The sequence below is a fragment of the Loxodonta africana genome, chromosome 8 (genome assembly GCF_030014295.1).
Source record: "Loxodonta africana isolate mLoxAfr1 chromosome 8, mLoxAfr1.hap2, whole genome shotgun sequence".
NCBI lineage: Eukaryota > Metazoa > Chordata > Mammalia > Proboscidea > Elephantidae > Loxodonta > Loxodonta africana.
The window spans coordinates 86,449,175-86,461,753 of NC_087349.1; the positions used below are offsets into that span (position 1 = coordinate 86,449,175).

Genomic DNA, 12,579 nt, shown 5'->3' on the forward strand with positions numbered 1-12,579 from the left:
AGGCCTGGTAATCTACTTCTGAAAGGTCAGAGCCATGAAACCACATGGAGAGCGTTTCTACTCTGCACACACGGGGTCGCCACGAGTGGGAGAAGATTCGACAGCAACTCGCTATCATGGTGCTTCTGGAGTCTGAAGGAGCGATCATCAAATTCTGTCCCATAGTGCTTTTTCCAACTTTTAACCTTTGTTGCCTTTACACATTTAGAAACCAAAGCAGCTCATAGTAAAATACTATTCAATCTTTTGTGAAAGAGCAGATTTTCACAAGGCACAATGCCTCCTGCTGTCCTTGGACAGCATGTCTGTAATTGGGACTGAAAGCCTAGAGTTATTTGTATGTTGAAAATGAATTGTTTCGTTGAATTTCATTGTATTTTTTTGATAATTTTAAAGGGAGTGGATGTTAAAGAATCTTTGGCAGGAGATTTTTGTTTTAAAATGTTGCTCCCAGAGCCAAGTCTCAGTTTCCTTGCCCGTCACAATTTGTTTCTTTATCTAGTGGCGTTGACAAATTCATAGAGCTTAAACAGCCAATTCTTACTCCTTTCTGGAACATCATCTTTCCTGGGAAAGGGGAGCTTTTTAAAATCTCCAAGTTCTTTCCAAGACTCGTATCTGGGGATGAAAGAAACAAGAGAGAAAAATCTGGATCATCCTGGTTTTCATTTGGTCCATATGCTCGATCAGAATATTTTAAATGCCCAATTTTCCATAACAATAGATCAACACCTGACCTACTTCCTAAGATAAGTGAGTATATGAATACGAAATCAAGCAAAAGTTGACAAATGAAAATACTATAGGCCACACACCAAACTCATGATGCCAAAAAATGCCACTCCTTTCTTTCTAACAGGCTCATACACCAAGGACACCATGGCTAAGTCATCATTCCTCTCAGATTCCCAGCTGTATGTCATGAACAGTATCTCATATCAGTCTTGCCATGATATGCTGTTGTTGTTAGTTGCTGTCAGATCGACTCCAACTCATGGCGAATCCATGGGTGCAGAGTAGAACTGCTCCATAGGGTTTTCAAGGCTGTGACTGTTCAGACGAAGATTGCCAGGCCTGTCTTCTGTGGTGCCTCCAAACCGCCAGCCTCTTAGCTAATAGTTGAGCGCTTAACCATTTGTGCCCCCCAGGGCCCTACACCATAATATAATGAGGGATATATATTTGTGGTCTTTGGGCTCTTGATAAATATTTTCCATAAAGCCTTGGTCTTTCTCCCTGTTTCTTCTGTGATCCACTCCACAGAGAAAATCAAAATCTGAGATAGGAGCCAACCAAGAGCCAAGAATCAACTTCTCCAAACTGAACATGTTTGTAAACATCACGCAAATTAAATTTTTCTTCAGTTCTTTTAGAAGCACATTTCATTTCAACTTAGCTTTTTCTACTTTGAAGACTTATATAATTTGCTATTTTCCTAGAACAGTCACCACTCATGTACTTTTAAATACATGTCAGAAAACACAATTGTGCACTCGATATTGGTTTGACATTTACTATTCTAGCTGCTAATGTGCAGAAGTTGCTTTTGTCCTAGATTGATGTATTGCCCTTTATAGACGAATGTACATTGTGATATTGGATTATTGTAAAATGATTAAGCAAATGCAATCTAAGCATCAATTCCTCAATGACGCTTTAAAATACTTGAAATAGACTTGTTGTTGTTGTTAGGTGCTGTCAAGTCGGTTCCACCTCATAGCAACCCTATGTACAACAAAATGAAACACTGCCTGGTCCCGCACGGTGTTTGCAATGTTTGCTATGCTTGAGCCCATTGTTGCAGCCACTGTGTCAGTCCATCTTGTTGAGGGTCTTCCTCTTTTTTGCTGACCCTCTACTTTACCAAGCATGGTGTCCTTCTGCAGAGACTGGTCCCTCCTGATAACATGTCCAGTGTGCATGAAATGAAGTCTCACCATCCTTGCAAATGCAATATAAGCATCAACTCCTCAATGGTGCTTTAAAATAGAGCAGCATCCCCAATATAACACAGTTATTAATTGATTAAATCATATATCAAAAAAATCCAATTCGTTGCAGTTCGGTCAATTCCAACTCATAGCGACCCTATACAACAGAGTAGAACTGCCCCATAGAGTCTCCGAGGAGCACCTGGTGGGTTCAAACTGCCAACCTTTTGGTTAACAGCCAAGCTCTTAACCACTGTGCAGCCAGGTCTCCTAAATCATATATAAAACAGGGTAATTCAAGCCCCCTCTATCAACTACCACACACTAAAAGGCCAGAAAAAAAATCAAAGTTTTCCTTTTAGGCTTGCGTTGGAGCTTATCCCATCATCAGAATTTTTTTGTAATAGATTCTTGTTCATTACTGGTTCTCTATAACTATTTGAGTACAATTAGTGTTTGAGTACAATTGTGTTCATTTTAAGCGAACACAAAGCAATGACAAGTAGTTGCTTTGAAATCAATGCGACAGCACGGCACAAAAATGTCCACTTACTAATTAACCTTAACTTCGTGTTTATAGTATGCCTCTGGGCAAATCTGAAATGTATTATTTGTAATTAAGACATTTCCCCTCTTGTCAAAAGTCTGTTATCTTTCCTGGAACTTTATTTTCAACTCTACTAGTTAAGAAGCAAAGGAATTTGGTCAAGAGCGCACAATATTTCAAGAAATGGAATCAACTGTTTAAAAATACAGACGTGCTGTCACCAGTAGTAGCACTTACAGCAACGTAACGACGAGATTCGAGTCATGTGTCTTTGGCTGTTTTCAGAGGCACAATGTGAAGCGGAGACTTTGAGTTCAGTTAGGCAGCTGTTTTAGGTTCGGCTGCTTGACTTGAATGATTGGGATAATTGTCCCAATTATTCTCTTTATTTTGTATGTGCAGACCCAGACTTAAAATGTGGTCAGGTACAGAGTGGGGAACGAGAAGACAGAAAACCTGGATTCTGTTTGTAAGTGGGCCGCTGATTAAGCCTATAATTTTGAACAAGCTACTTTGTTTTTTTTTTTTTTTACTTTGATTGTGTGTCTCAGTTTATCCATCTTAAAATACCACTCCCTTTTTATTAGAACAAATCAAGATGATTGAACTTAGAAAGGTTTTCAGCGGCTTTGAGAGAAAATGTCACATAGAAACAAAATAATGTTGTGTTAGCCTTGTTTCCTAGAACACAGAGCCTGGAACAGGAACTAAGTTCGATGCTTTCTTTGGGAGGTGCAAATCCGGGGCAATGAAAGTGAAAGGAAAGAAAAGTTAGGCAGGGAAGAATAAAAAGCAATGCAAAAATCAAAACTACAATGAGATTCCATCTCACTCCAACAAGGCTGGCATTGATCCAAAAAACACAAAATAATCAGTGTTGAAGAGGCTGTGGAGAGACTGGAACTCTTCTACACTGCTGGTGGGAATGTCTAATGCTACAACCACCTTGGAAATCGATTTGGCGCTTCCTTAAAAAACTAGAAATAGAACTACCATACAATCCAGCAATCCCACTCCTTGGAATATACCCTAGAGAAATAAGAGCCTTTACACAAACAGATATATGCACACCCATGTTCATTGCAGCACTGTTTACAAGAGCAAAAAGATGGAAGCAACCAAGGTGCCCATCAACAGATGAGTGGATAAATAAACTATAGTGCATTCACACACTGGAATACTACACATCAATAAAGAACAATGGTGAATCCATGAAACATTTCATAACATTGAGAAATCTGGAAGGCATTATGTTGAGTGATATTACTCAGTTGCAAAAGGACAAATATTGTATAAGACCACTATTATAAGAACTGGAGAAACATTTTAGACAGAGAAGAAAATATTCTTTGATGGTTACAAGAGGGGAGTGGAAGGGAGGGAAGGGGAGGGGTATTTACTAATTAGATTGTAGATAAGTTTTAATTTAGGCGAAGGGAAAGACAATACACAATACAGGCGAGGTCAACACAAGTGGACTAAACCAAAAGCAAAGAGGTTTCCTGAATAAACTGAATGCTTCAAAGGCCAGCGTAGCAGGGGCGGAGGAGGTTTGAGGACCATGGTTTCAGGGAACATCTAAGTCAATTGGCATAATAAAATCTATTAAGAAAACATTCTGCATCCCACTTTGGAGAGTGGCGTCCAGGGACTTAAATGCTAGCAAGTGGCCATCTAAGATGCATCAATTGGTCTTAACCCACCTGGAACAAGGAAGAATGAAGAACACCAAAGACACAAGGTAATTATGAGTCTAAGAAACAAAAAAAAAAAAAAAAGGACCACATAAACCAGAGACTACATCAGCCTGAGACCAGAAGAGCTAGATGGTACCTGGCCACAACTGATGACTGCCCTGACAGGGAACTCAACAGAGAAACCCTGAGGCAGCAGGAGAGCAGTGGGATGCAGACCCCAAATTCTCGTAAAAAGGCTAGACTTAATGGTCATACTGGGACTGGAGGAACCCCAGAGGCCACGGTCCCCAGACCTTCTGTTAGCCCAGGACAGGAACCATACCCAAAGCCAACTCTTCAGAAAGGGGTTGGACTGTAATAGGGGATGGAAAATGATACTGGTGAAGAATAAGCCTCTTGGATCAAGTGGACACTTAAGACTATGTTGGCAATCTCCTGTCTGGAGGAGGGATGAGAGGGCAGAGGGGGCCAGAAGCTACCCGAATGGATACGAGTAGAGAGAGTGGAGGGAAGAACTGTGCTGTCTCATTGGTGGGAGAACAATTAGGAGTGTATGACAAGGTGTATGTAAATTTTTGTATGAGAGACTGACCTGATCTGTAAACTTTCACTTAAAGCACAATAAGAATTAATTTAAAAAAAAAAAGAAAAAGCAATCCAAAGCTATACACTAATCTCTTGACCATTGCTTCATGATGAGCCTCAAAGAGACACGAGTCCAGAGAGGGAGGAAGGAGAGCAAATTTATCTACCCAGTGCCCTCCCATTTCCTGTTTGCCATTGGTCAAAGAGCAAACCATGGGGAGTTAACATCCTCACCCTTCCAGGTTGTACCATCTGACCCCTTGGGCAGATCCCATGCCCTGTGGTGTAGCATTTTATCAGAGGTAGGGCCTGGTGGGAGAAGCCAGAGAAGGGTGTGTGACTGGATGGCAGCTTCAGGCTGCAGGATGGTGTGGTCCCCACAAAGTCTGAAAACCATAATAAAGCCTGAGTAGAGCAAGCAGCTGAAAGCCCAGGAGAAAAAGCTGAGATAATCTGTGTCCAATACAAGCACATGTAGCCAAGTTGGATCCCTACTCTAACTGCAGATTTGGTGTATCAGTGAATTAAGCAAAGTTACCAAAATGCCAATCAGTTTGCTGAAGTACATTGACCAAAATCAAGAATACTGAAATTTCTGACTTTGAACTGTGAAAAGTTAGAACGCTTTCTCTAAATAAATTATTTAAATGGAAGGAATGAAATGCTAAAAGCATGGATGCATTTCAAATCTCAGAGGCCGCTATGTCACCAATGGGAGACAGGGGGGGAGGATAGGGCCCTGCACAGGAGTTAGGCTCAGCTCTTCCAATAACTCGTGTGTGACATCAAGCAGTTCACTTCAGTGGGCATAATACGAACTTGACTTTGCCAGGCATGGTTCTAGGAAGTAGGGCAGATGCAAAATTCATGGATTATTGTTTATATAGTGAAGAACTCAAGTTCTGGTAGAGAAGTGTAGTGACTATTATTATTTTATTTATTTATTTTACATGCCCCAGCATCCATTCTGTCTCCTTCTAGTAACAAACCAGTTGCCATCAAGTTGAATTTGATTGATGGTGACCCCATGTGTGTCAGAGTAGAATTGTACCCGATAGGGTTTTCAGTGACTGATTTTGTGGAAGTAGATTGCCAGGCCCTTCTTCTGAGATGCCTCTGGGTGGATTTGAACCGCCAACCTTTCTCTTAGCAGCTGAGCACTTAACCATTGGACCACCAGGGCTCCTTCCTTCTAGTAATACCAAAACCCAGAAACCAAACCCGTTGCCATCAAATCAATTCTGGCTCATAGCGACCACATAGGACAGAGTAGAACTGCCCCCATAGAATTTCTGAGGAGCAGCTGGCAGATTGGAACTGCTGACCTCTTGGTTAGCAGCCGAGCTCTTAACTACTCTGCCACCAAGGCTCCCCTTCTAGTAACCTTCTAGTAACAGTGCCCTAAATATCCTTTGAGGACCCACCACCTCCCAGTCTCAGTCCCTGGGGTTTAGGGTGGATGCCACGCCCAGCTTCAGATGTGTATGCCCCAGGCCTGGCCAATCAGTGCCTCACAATTTGTTCAGGATGGCTCAGATCCAATCTGAGGATATAGTCTGGAGCAACTGGCAGAGAGAAGGGCTTTCTTTATTCCTCTGGATTTGGAGATGTAGCAATTTATTTCTAGGGCTTCTGGCAGCCATTTGTCCTCACCAGATGAAAGCACACCTAAAAATGAAGAGGATGGTAGTACTAAGAAATGAAGAGGAACTGGATTCCAAGAGCATGATTTGAGCCTCTGGATCCAGGCAGACTTTTTGACTACGGAGCCAGGAAAGCATTCAGCTGCTAACTGAAATGTTGATGGTTCAAGTCTGCTCAGAGGCACCTTGGAAGAAAAGTCTGGTGACTACTTCCAAAAAATCAGTCACTGAAAACCCTGTGGAGCCCAGGTTTACTCTGACACACGTGAACTGGCATTGACTCAACAGTAATTGGTTTGGGCTTTTTTGTTTAAAGTAGTTTGAATTGAGTTTTCTGTCACTCACAGCGGAAAGAGCCTGAACTGATATGAGGAGACAGGTACTGTGCAAGTAATTACAATGCAGTGTGATAACTCTTAAACTGGCGAGACAGACAAAATGCCTTGGGACTGCTGGGCAGAGAGAATATTGCCGCTTTGGGTCTCTTTTAGTAAAGTGACCGGGTCTGCATAGGTAGTCTCTAAAGTTCTCCCACCCTGACCCCATCCCGACATTCTGTGGTTCAGGGAAGTGCTGGATCATGCAGGCCTCTATTCTGGTGCCTGAGACTGCTACACGGAATAAGTGTGCTCGTAGCCATCTGTTTACTAGTAAAGCAGCAGACCTTTCTCTGTCTCCTTAAGATTCCACCAGATTATTAACATAGTAGGTCAGCGGCTGGAAATGCAAGCTCACAGCCAATTGGTGGAAGAGGAGGTGCGCCTGCCAGTTGATAATTACCACACCACCTGTGGTGCTTAGGAATATTACCTCATGACATTCCTGGGTCCTTAGGTAAATCCTTAGGCTTCAGGCTTGAGAAAATGAATCACATATGTGTCTTCCTCTCAGATTTGATTTGCAATGGTCTGGGAAAAGTATCGTAGCTGTTCTTTACAAATATGAAAGGCATTTGAATACATGGGGTAATGGGTATCATAAACCAAAAAACCAAACTCACTGCCATCGAGTTGATTTCGAATCATAGCGACCCTATAGGACAGAGTAGAACTGCCCCATGGGGTTTCCAAGGAGCGGCTGGTGAATTTGAACTGCCGACCTTTTGGTTAGCAGCTGAGGTCTTAACCATGTGCCACCAGGGTTCTAATGGGTATTATAGGAAGGGTAATAAGAATCAGAGGAAGTTCCTGGCGTTGTCATTATTCAAGCAATGGACCACAATCTGGAGTTCCTTTCCTGTAGTGCCTACAATCAGGTGAGTGTAAATAGGTACAGAGTTATTCCCAGAAAATAGCCTGGTGTCTTTCCCACGAAATGGAGACCCTTCACCCAGAGACAGGGGATCCACTACACAGTAGATGGCATCTGGCCAAAGGGGGCTTCTGACCTCTCTCTCCAGGCTGACCACACATTTCAGATACAGTGGAAATAAAATGCATCACCTATTCCTGCTGCTGTCACAGAGACAGCTGGCTTCTGACCATCCATGTATTCCACTCTTTCAGTGTATTCACTAGACACTGACAATAAACATTAGGTGATAACAGTTTTAGCCTGGTAACTACATTCAGAACTGAGAATAGCACTCTTCAATGCATTCACCAGTATAGACCCTCCCACTATGGTTAGCCACCCTGAAGAAAACTCAAGCGTTCATTTGCACTGTGGCTTGTATGTGTGTGTGTGTTGGGGGCAAAGGGGGCTAGCTACTGAGTGCTATCAGGAAGCAGGTAGAGTGTTAGGTGTACTGCGTGCATTATCTTGTTTTGTTCTCACAAGAGTCCTACAACAGAAATACTCTATTGTACCCATTTTACAGAGAAGAAACTGAGGTTCAGAAACATTAGCTAACTCACCCAAGATCATACAGCTAACAAGCAGCAGATTTTGACTTCCAGCCTGGAGCCTGTATTCTTACCCATTATGCTCAACTGCCTCCCCTAGCTTTTAATCTTTTCCCAGGGAGGATGCAATTCAATCTTATAGGACACCTAGCTCTTTGCTTGACAGGTTCTATTACACAACCCCTTTCCCAACTCTGCTTCTCCTAACACAAAGGTAGAAAAGTCATCTGGTATGATAGTGTGTTTGTAACTAAACTGTCAATGTTATTCCCAGTGAATTGTTGGGAAAATATCAAAGTCCTACGTGTACATCATTACATAGATATTCCATGCATGGACTCAAGCTCCAAGATTGTGCGAGTGTGTATTGTGTGTGTGTTGGTAGACCCAAGTAAAACCTTGAGAGAGCATTTGTCTGTCTGACAAATGCTTATTGCATGTCTCTTATGTGGTACTGGAAGAATAAATAGATACTTACGGTGATCTTTACATTTCCAGGGCAGATATGTAAGCGGGTTACTCTAAGTAGATGCTTTAAAAGTTCTATCATCCAAGTCCTTAGCAAATAGAAGAACTAGAAGTATAAGAAAGCATTTTGAAGGAAGTAGCATTTTAATTAAGCCTTGAAGGATGAGAATTTTGGTAAGTGGAGAAGAGAACAAAGAAAATTCCAGTGAACATTGAAAGTCAAGAAAATAAGGATCTAAGGACATAGTTCAATGTGATTGGTAGGTAAAGCCTATAGGGAAGTCTTAGGAGGAGCCGGGCAAATAGAATGGGGCCAAACTATAGAATATCTTTATAGAGGATATCTGGTGTTTTTGTCTGTCCACTTCCCATATCCTTGAAAGAGCTGTCCCTCCACCACTATGTGTGGTTCCAGAGGGGCTATCCCCACTGTATCCAGGCACCCATAGTCACAGGGATGGACACAGGGCTCAGGAAGAGCTAATAGAGCTGGCATTAATGGCTGGTGCAGGGACGGATGCAAGATCCAAACAGGGCTGATCAGGGCTCCCCTGGATTAATGTAAAGATAACCCAAGAAAATAATGCCTCTTTCCTCAGAAGCTGAAAGGAGATAAGTTTCGGGATGTTGGTAGCCATCTTCCCCATAATCTAGAAAGGGTCTGTCTGTAGAATGAAGCCATAACAATGAGAGAACTGAAGCCAAAAAGTGACAAGAAAGAGAGAGAGCCCTGAGGACATTGTTGGAGCCCTTGGATCAACTTATGTCTGAAGCTGTAGATCCATCCTTGAACTTCTCAGTTACACGAGTCAATAAATATCCTTTTTTGCTTGAGTTAGTTTGAGATAAGAGTCCCAACTAGTACAGTTATGAGAGCAGTGTTAAAGAATTTCACTTTCTTGTTGTAGGGCTGAGAAGCCCTGAAAGTTCCTGTTATCAACTGAATTGTGTCCCCCTAAAAAATATGTTGAAGTCCTAACCCTTGTAGCTGTGAATATGACTCTGTTGGGAAATAGGGTTCTTTGAATATGTTATCTATTAGGTTAACATGAGGTCTTTTGTTTGTAGGGTGGGTTCTAATCTTATATGATTCCTGTCTTTATAAAAAAGGAGAAGACACATAGAGGTAGGGAAACAGGAAGGACAGCCATGTGGCGATGAAGGCAGATACAGTTATAAGCCAAGGAACACCAAGGATTGCTGGGAACCACCAGAAGCTAGGAAAGAGGCATGGAACAGTTTCTCAGAGTTCTCAGAAGGACTCGACACAGCTGATATCCTAATATGTGGAGACTTCTGGTCTCCAGAACTGTGGAACAATGAATTTCTGTTCTTTAAAACCACCACTTTGTGGTGTTTTGTAAAGGCAGCCCTAAGAAACTAAGACACTCCCTACTGTTCAATGTTAAAGAGCAGGGGCTCGTAGATCACAGAAAGACTATGGAGAGAATAAATAACTTCTCAGGGTTGGGAAGCACAGGAACTTCACATTCATCACGAGATTGAAAGAAGTTAAGCCAATGCTATAGCCATAATAGAATGACATACTTTGTTACCCAGAGCAAGATCCACACAAAATGATGATATGAGTTTGGGCTACAAATTATTCCCAATATTGTTAGCAAAATCCAGATAATAGGTGTCTCAACCCACAGAGTGACAATAGCTCAAGAGAAGCAGGTGATTTGTAAGGTCAAGGGAATGGGGCCTAAAACAGCATTACTGTAGCAAATGTGAAGATCTGGTTACCTCCCTGTCTGAAACCCAAGACGTTTGGAGAAAAAGAGGTTCTGAAATATCTGCAGTTGATTACAACACCTGAGAACATGGGCGATCCCACCTCCCTACATACAAGGGCAAGGAGCATGCCTTTTGCTGCAAATAGCTTTGAACCTTCTGCCCACCTCCACTCCTGAGTTCTATCTTGGACAAACAAGAAAACCACTTTGCCTTTAGGCCCAGGTCCCAGTGCATCAGGTTACTTGTCACTTTGGCACATCCATATCACAAGATGAACCCTTACCAAATAGGAGCTACTCAGGGTTGGGAAAGACTTCAAATGGGCACCTGACCTTCTAGTGCCTCAGGATAAGAGAACACATAAGTCCAGAGACGTGCCTTCTCCTAGTTGGAAGAGTCTGCCTCTGAGACAACTTTTTACTATGCTGTCTTTAAAAGGCAACACGGAGGCTGAAGGTGGCATTACCAGGTCGAAACAAAAAGCTTCCCAGCTCCCGGGCATTGCACTCTATGCCCACCTCTACTTGGCCTCCCCCAGCTCCTCCACCCCCTGCCCTTGCAGGATAAAAAGACTGGGGAGAAGCAGGGAGCCAGCTGGATGCAACTCAGCACCGGAAGGCTCAGCAGCACTATGTCAGCAAAGGAGCCTGGGGCAGAGGAGGGAGTGGGGAGACCCCAGGAGCCACCACAGCTGTGTCTCAGAAGACGCAAAGCAGACCCCTTGCTGCATTGGCCCCACTGTATTTGATCATTTCTCAGACACTCGTTTTTTACATTTTAACAGCTCTGAAACAGGGATGCATCTTGCAATCAGTGGTATGTCAGACTTTAACTGGCAGTACTTTTTCCTTTCTTGGTGATTTATGAAATCATGGCGTGGTTTATATTTGATGGTGTTTTAGGTTCAACAAAATATTGTGTATCAGAACCCTGATCATAATGTTAAACTAAAACTCCCTAGCCATTCCAAAGAGACATTTTACAATCCAAAAGATCTATCGCAGCAGTCACAAAACCCAAAAGAGATCCCAACACAGCAAGAGAGAGATAAATGCCTTCATCCGATTTCATTTCCTAAGCAATGGGCAAAAGAAGATTTGACATGTAAACCATTCGAATTTGGAAAACGACCTGTTGCTGGCTCCTGCAGAGGCCACCAGCTCCAACGGGTGTTTCTCCTCTTGATGCCCAATATGAGGACAAAACAAAAACCCAGTGCCATCGAGTCAATTCCGACTCATAGTGACCCTATAGGACAGAGTAGAACTGCCCCATGGAGTTTCCAAGGAGCGCCTGGCAGATTCGAACTGCCTACCCTCTGGTTGGCAGCCGTAGCACTTAACCACTACGCCAACAGGGTTTCCAATATGATTACAGATGGTGACAAAGGTGGTAAAAGTGATGGAGATGGTAAAAGGACTGTGACGACAGTAAGACCTAACATTTAAATAGCACTGTATAGTTGCCAGAACTTTTTCCTGAGCATTATATGATCTCAAACCCACTGGGTATTGTTGACTCTCTTTTGAAGATGAAGACATTAAAGTACAAAGTGACTGAGTGTCTTGCCCGAGACTGCACAGTTAGTCAGTAGTAGATAAGAGCCTAGGCTCCCAGGGAGAAGGGCCACGACCTTTCCTCATGACTCTTCAATATTCCATAAGGGAGAAGGGAAAGATTTTCCTTCCAGGTAGACCTTTCTTCAACCCTTCCAAGCTCAAAGAGTAGGATAATGATCATGCCATGTCTACTTTCTACCAACATTCCAGAAAAAAACCTTAATAAAGAGAGTAAAAAAGTCAAGGCATACTTTAAATGCTTTGTTTAAAATGATATCGCATTAGTACCAACAATTCACATTTTAGTATGATAAATGATTTGTGCCTGACAAGTACATTTTTCTCATTGCTAAAGTGGTACAGGACTGGGCAGTATTTTGTTCTGATGTACACAGGGTCACTATGAGTCAGAACTGACTTGGCAGCACCTAACAACAGCAAAGTGATAAAAGTTTAGGAACTAAAAAGAGGTTCAAAATATTGAAAGCACTTGCACAATCAATTATCCTCCAGCTAATGAGGGCCTTTTCTAGCAAGCAATCAGCACTAAAGGAGCCAAAAAAGG

General features: G+C 42.5%; 1 long non-coding RNA gene across 1 annotated transcript in view; it reads left to right on the plus strand.

Moving 5' to 3' along the window:
• Positions 1-12,579, plus strand: part of LOC135232249 (uncharacterized) — a 49,102-nt gene that overhangs the window by 14,164 nt on the left and 22,359 nt on the right. The gene's annotated exons all lie outside the window — the stretch shown is intronic.